Below are 7,362 nucleotides of genomic sequence, written 5' to 3'. Positions count from 1 at the left end.
TCCTTCTTGGAGCGGAAACTGCACCACAGTGTGGCCATGGAGGGGTCCAGACTCAGGGAGGGGGCAACCTGATTCTCTGCTGATGAATGTCAGGCGGTGCAGTGGAAACCACACTTTGAATATAGTTTTCAGTACCTTGACTTTGGGTTTAGTTTTTTTTTTTTTTAAATCTGCGTGTGCCTAAATACAGTGGCTCCATATATGAATGCATTTTGCAACACTGATTGCTGTTTTTCTAAAACTGGGTCACTGTAACGTGAAGGCCAAAACAATATTTTGCTCGGGTCTGGCGAGGCAGGGGCAAACAAAAAGAGAAATCTTGCAGATGTATTATTATTCAATCAGAAAAGAAAATCTGTCTTTTTTTAAGTAAAATACGGCACTTTTAATGTATTCTATTTCTCGAAACCAGCGTGAAATGAGCAGATCCCCTTTCATTGCTGTATTTTAGCGATTTTAGGTCATTCAAATTTGTGAATGAAGTGTGGGAGCAAATAAAGTTCTGCTTATAGGGCCCCCAAAAAGGCTCTGAAGGCCCTTGGGTCTCCAACTATGGGGAAAAATACAAAAATCTGACAAAAAACAAACTTTACTTAAAAAATGTTTTCCTGAACTTCCAGCCACATTATAAATCTTCATTGTATTCATTCACTTTAAAATGACTTTGTTTTGACTCTGTTTTCTGAATTTTTACCCAGTGACGTTTTACTGAATCATGATCTGCTCTTAATCAGTTAATACTGTGATTGAATAGGGCTCTGTTTTTTTCCAGGAGGTGGGGGCGTACAGTATGAGGCTTCAAAGGTAAACAGCTCAGAGAAGCAGTGGTTTCCGAGGCTAGGCTCTACTTCTCCAAGCATTTGGTTTTAACTTGTCTCTGCTTTTAGAAACTTGGCCATCGGGGAAAACACAGACCCCCCTCCACCCCCCCCCCCTTCGCCAAAACCACAAGCGAGCCATAGACACGGAGCAGCCGATGATGATGTTGTATAGTTGACGGCCTTCCTGTCTAAGTAAACAGTAAATCAGACGGTTGAGGAGTGGGAGGCTGTGGTCTGCTTCAGACTGGTAGCACCAGGCCTCACCCAGACCAACCATAACAGGATATGGTCCTCGGGCCCACGCTGAGGATGGTTGCATCATGTTATTATTTCCCTCGGTTTTTACCATTTTGTTGGCGTGTAGCAGTATCCATGCACGCTGTGTACCATGTGAAGATCTGGGTTGAAAGTTCTGGAAAACATATCTCTGTGTGGCGTTTCTGACCAAAGTGACAGTGAATGAGGTTACTTTCCCTTCTCAACCAGTTCTTATATAACTCTACATACGCAAGTCTGGATAAGTGGGCATGGAGACATTAGTAATTAGGTTTCTCTGACTCAACAGATGGTACAGAGTAGATATTTAAGCATACGAGTTTACTATGTAACCACCACATCTTTCCCAAACAAAACATTTGTTTAGATCGAATACGTTGATGGAAGTAACTAAACATATTAACCCAAGCACAGTTTTGACAGTTTAAAGTGTGTTTTGCTTCAGTGTTTGTATTCTATGGTACTTCCACTCCACTAAATTTTAGAGGGAGATTCTACATCTGACTACAGTACACAACATTTATCTGACAGTTCATTCCTTTGCAGATAAAGATTTCATACACATAGGCATATAGAATTAAACAACTTGACAATATATAAAGTAGTTAAAATAGCTTCATCATTCATTTTCTTCTCTTTTTTTTTTTTTACTTTTTCCTAATCTTTGCATTTTTGTGAAATATAGTTATATGACAATTGTACCTCTTTGAACTTCAAAGAGTTACCGGTATTTACATAAAACCATCTGAGACGTTTAAAAGGGAAATATCTCTTTGGTGAAACTCAGGGTTCATACGTTTTGAAATAACCTGGAAAAGTTATGGAATTTGAAAAATGCAAATTCCAGGCCTGGAAAGGTTTTGGAAACATAAAAAGACCCAGAAAGTTTTGGAAAAGTCATGGATTGTTTTTTAACACAGCATATTAATATGTCATTAATAAATGTATTTTCACGTCGTCTTAACCTCAACGTTCTATTCGGGGAGCGATATTATGAATCCCACTATGAACCACATAAATTGTCATTCATTTTATAGTTACTGAGGGTAAACTTTAACACAGATTTTTATTCTTATTGTATAATGCCAACTGACATTTTCAGGAACACATAGTCATGGAAATTTGCCAAAAAGTCATGGAAAAGTATTGGTTAAAATGCATATGAACCCTGGAAACTGCAAACTATAGAACCACTGGTCCCACCTTAAAGGTGGAATAAGTAGAACAAACATTCAAAGTTGCTCAACAAGGGTTACGGTGCTCGCCAACGGGGAAAGCCAACAAGCTTTGTCCGCTTGGCATTTCACCTCACTATATTTGCGTTTTTTTTCCGCGCTGTGTCCACCATTTTCATAGCTTCCTCTTGGAATGCGTGCTTACAATCTGCAAGGGGGTAAGCCTCTCTTCAGAACTTCAACTTCCTATGGCGCCATTTTGATGCTACCAAACGCTCACTCGCCGTTAGCGTTCCATTGACTGCCATTCATTTTGAGCTCCTTTGACAACATTAAGACTTTATTATTTATCTCTAAAGAAACATAAAACTGTATGTTAAAGAAACGCACCAATATAACCGTAGCTCCAACGTTGTATGCTCTGCTTTAGCAGACATTTTTTGTAAAATAAAAGGCAACGATTATGTCGGACATTACCACTAATTACTGCAGGCAGGAGTTTGAGAAGCACGTGACAATTTCATTTGCTGGTTTAAGTTTTAATTTACTAATAACTAGCATGTTAGTGATTACAAATTAGCCCTCTTATATCCTTACACTATACCCCCCCTGCCAGATTTGGAGATTAATTTCTAATGACCTTACTACCAGAGGACTTGCAGACAACTTTCAGACAACTTTCAGACAGGTTGCTCACGTCACATTTCCGTCGTCTCTCAGCTGGAGGCTGCTCAGTAACGCTCAGCGCTCACCGGAAAAGTGCTTCTAATATCCTTCACTGGTCTCCGTCCAGAGCAATGGGATCTGTTGGTCCAGTTTATATACTGTCTATGACAATCTGGCACCTTGTTCCTACTTTGTTATAGAGGTTGATGCCCAGAAATGTCCAGATCACAGCAAAATAAAAAATAAATACAGGAAGATGCAGGGTCTCTGCAGATACAGACACCGCCACACACTTCTAACTTGTAACTTCAAAAAAATCCTACTCAATGTACCTTTTTTAATGTCAAATCTTAATCTGGAAAACAATTATTAACTGCAGCTGTCAAATAAATGTAGTCGAGTGAAAAGTACAATATTTTATTCTCAAGTTTATGACAGAACATGGAAATACACAGGTAAAGTAGGCCTACCTAAGAACAGTAGCCTACTTGGGTAAATGTACTTGCTTTCCACCACTGATAAAAGCACAAAACAAATGAAATAATAAAGGTCTTGAAATGTGATTTTGACAAAGGGCCCCTCTCCAAGGAGGGCGTCAAGTTTGTTTATTGTGTCTTTGTGTATTTATTTGTACAATACCAAAATAGATTAAATTGTAAAAAGTATGTATTAAAGTAGGACCTACCTTTAAGCTCTTATCACGTCAGTGCTGTCATGCTTTAAATATTGTGCTTTAGTGATGCATTTTCAAACACACTTTCAATTAAATCAGTACAAAGCAATAACGCTTGGAGTTCTAAATTGCTTTTTATATGTTAATAGTTTAGTAGCAATAATCCAAAAATAGAAAATAACCTATGTAAATACAAAATGTGCCACTTTTAACACCTTAGTGTGTTGACCTTATAATGCTCTAGCATTAAAAGGAAAACAAACTTATTTAACTTTATTTCAGTCAAAAACCTCGAATGCACTCTAACTTGTAACTGATTTCTTTTTTCTTTTCTTTTTTAAGTAAAGGGGCTAAATACTTCTTCCACCACCTCTGTGCTGCAGCCACAGCCACAGCCGTGAATTGTGTACAATTTAAGTGTCTAATGCCATGTATGGGTTACAGTGTCTTGTTGTGTCTGCACTGTGGTCAGGCCAGTTCCACCCAGTGTAAACACAGACAGAGTGGTTGAACCAAAGCTGTCCTCCCATCAGCCCCACAGGTGCGGTGTTAACCCTGCTCAGCTCACTGCCATGTCGTCTTCAGAGGGTTTTGTTTTCATAAACAAGTCCTCGCAGCATCTCTAATCGTCACAAAAGATTTTATGGCACCAGTGGCTGGTTTCGTGGGCTCCTCTTAAACTGTAGTAAAAGCAGTAAATATAGAAACAACCCGTAGGCTGAAAAGGCTTTGAAGAGCAGAGGGTTGTGGTGTAGGGAAAAGGATGAGTCGATTAGGCCCAAATGAATGTGCCCTGTACTTGTTGTTTTCTTTGGTCGGTTAACAGAAGGAAAAAAACACACTGGAGGAAACATCTTAAAGGACGCATTGCAAAGCTGTGAGCAAGACAAAGAAATTGTTTTCAGACAAGCGGCCACAGAGTCTCAGTCACCTCTGCCGCCAGGATGGTTAGTGGTTGCACGGCCGTGTCCTGTCTGCCATGTGTGAGGTGGAGATGTGATAATCCAAACCTTAACTGTATGGAGTTAGAGGTCTGAAGGGAGGATTTATAGTGTTGTTTATATGGTCTATTTGAGTCAACCACAGCAGACTGTTGCTTCCTCTGCTTTTTGGATGCACTGCGGAGAGGTGCATAGGGGGAGACGGAGCAAGAGACGGGCACAGCACAGACACACGTACACCCAGACAGACAGACAAACACACACACACACACACACACGTGCTCACATACACAAACAAGATCCAGTAAGAGCCAGTACTGCAATTCTCATAACAGTGTGGTGGTTGGTGCGGTTTAGAAAACAGGTTTGTTGTAGTCTGGAGGCAGTACGGGTGTCAGAAGACGATGTCATATCGCCACGGTGCTATTCATCCATGAAATATTGTAATTTGAGGACAATGAGTTCACAGTAACCTAGTTCATGCAAGCTAAGACCCACTGTACTGAAAGAATACAATTTTAGGTTAAAAAAAAACAACTTACTGTTTTTAAATCTTTCTAAACATTTTGAGTTGTCCCTGTCCATTACACTGCTGTGTAAAGACAAGACACAGAAAGGTAAAATATTAAATAAGGAGAGGTCAGTAAAACATATGCAGCCATGATCTTTTTTTTCAAGGGAGGTCATACCAACAGCAGTCAAGCTTATATAACTGCTTATCTCTCCCATTCAAGTCCAGACTGACCAGCTTTCACACGTTGTAAAGAAACGCCCTTTTTAAAATGAGTTAGCAACCCTTTGAGGAAAATAACACCATCGCCAAAAGATTTCTGATGTACAGGTTCAAATATTGTGAGTTGCTAGTAAAATGTTGAGCCACATGAGGATGTCGTCACACAGAATACCTGCTTTTGAACACTGAAAAATTGATATATCTGTTTGTGACTTTGCAAAAAGTAGCACAAAGTTAAACTTTCCACCTTAAAATATTTGATCCAAGCTAATTAATTGCATTGTTAGCAAATGGGATAAAGCATTTTAGTGTTTGTTGAGCTCAAAACTAAAGTAGGCTGCAGGAAATTCCTAACATGATTGTAATAGGATCTCCCACTCACTATCTCTCTCCCTTGATACATTTGGACATACTGGTGTGGCCTGAACTACTTAAAATCAATCCTCCATACAACATACCATGACCTGAATTTACATCCTGAGCTTGAATGGTAGCAAGCAAAGAATATTCTGGAGTTTAAATGGCATATATTGTTTTTTTTTAGCTTGTGTTTTAGAGCTGATGCATGAATATATATATATATTGAAACCTCTGGTAAAAAAAATAAATACAGGCTACACCGGAGGAGCTGGAAGTTCATAGCAAATTTAAATTCGGGACAGTCCCGAAATCCAAGCAGTTGTCCCGAATCCCGAATCCTGGCCTAACTGTCCCGAAAATTAGAGCAAAGTCTCAAGAGCAGACTCTGGAGTATAGTTATAGTCCGATTGAACATTAAAAACTGTCCATGGTGGTTTTTAATTGAGTCGTCCTGCAGCTGCAGCTCCCGTCACTACTTGAGTTCATGATTTTAATGATTTTTTATTTGTATTTTCGGGTTTACAAGACAAGACAGATAAAAATAATAAATAATTTTGGTGCGGCGCTTTGAAATTAATGTTAAGTGCAGGCAGCGCCCCCACCCCCCGGTCTCATCCCGAATTTGACCCATTCTCATCTGGTCACCCTACCCAGCAGGTATGTTGTAATGTAAAGGTACCAGAGAGGACATGGGTGGACTAGATACTGACAAGTCATTTAAGGCAAGAAATGCATAAATATGACACTATCAGAATCAGAATAAGAATCACTTTATTCGCCAAATGCATCAGCAGACACACAGGAATTTGACATGGCAATCAGTAACACAGAGCTTGACAAACAGTATATGCACATAGCTGCATGGACATGCTTAAAAACAATCAATAATAAAATAGTCCAAAGATAAAATAGTAAAGTTGGGGGGGAGGGGGGACCTGATCAGCTATTCAAAAGGGAAATAGCTCTAGGAAAAAAGCTAAAACCTCAAGTATGAACTAAATAACTCAAAACTGAAAAGTGCATTGAAAAAACATGCTTTTTAGGACAGATGTCTGCCGTCTGCCTGTGTGTATGTCCGAGCAGTTGCTACAGAGACACTGGTGTCACTAATCATGCTGTCAGTCTGGAACTAGAGGAAACTAAGAGCTACTTTGTGCTCTGTGAGTAATACAACACGTGCTCTCTTTGTCAGAACTCCGTTTGTCCTGCATGCAGTGTAGCCTAATATCAACATTTGAGGATTATTTTTATTCCAGAATGACTGCAGTGGGGAAACGGTGACTGTTAAATGAAAAGAGGCAATAGCTAAAAATATCATGGGGTTTGTTCAATGACTAGTTGAAAAAAAACACAATAAAATTTTATATATACTAAAATGAATACATAACATAATGAAACTGATCTTTTAAGCTGTAAAATATTTAACACACATCAGCAAGAACCCTCTTGCAGAACTACAAAGGGGGAAAAATGACTTCTTCTATCTTCCAAATGTACAGCTCTGACCTACTTCCATACATGTCTATAGTAACATTACATAACGTGTGCTTTTTACAGTAGTGTGAAGAAAGGCCAGTTAGTTCCCTCAGAGGGGAGTGACACACCCTTGACTACTGTGGATATTTAATTTTTTATGAGCTGTATTTTTCCATTACAGGAAAACAAATGCCATACTACACACATGCACAATAATAAATTATGGCATTGCATAATTACA

The sequence above is a fragment of the Perca fluviatilis genome, chromosome 3, assembly GCF_010015445.1.
Source record: "Perca fluviatilis chromosome 3, GENO_Pfluv_1.0, whole genome shotgun sequence".
Taxonomy (NCBI): Eukaryota; Metazoa; Chordata; class Actinopteri; order Perciformes; family Percidae; genus Perca; species Perca fluviatilis.
Note: the sequence above shows the minus strand (reverse complement) of the source record.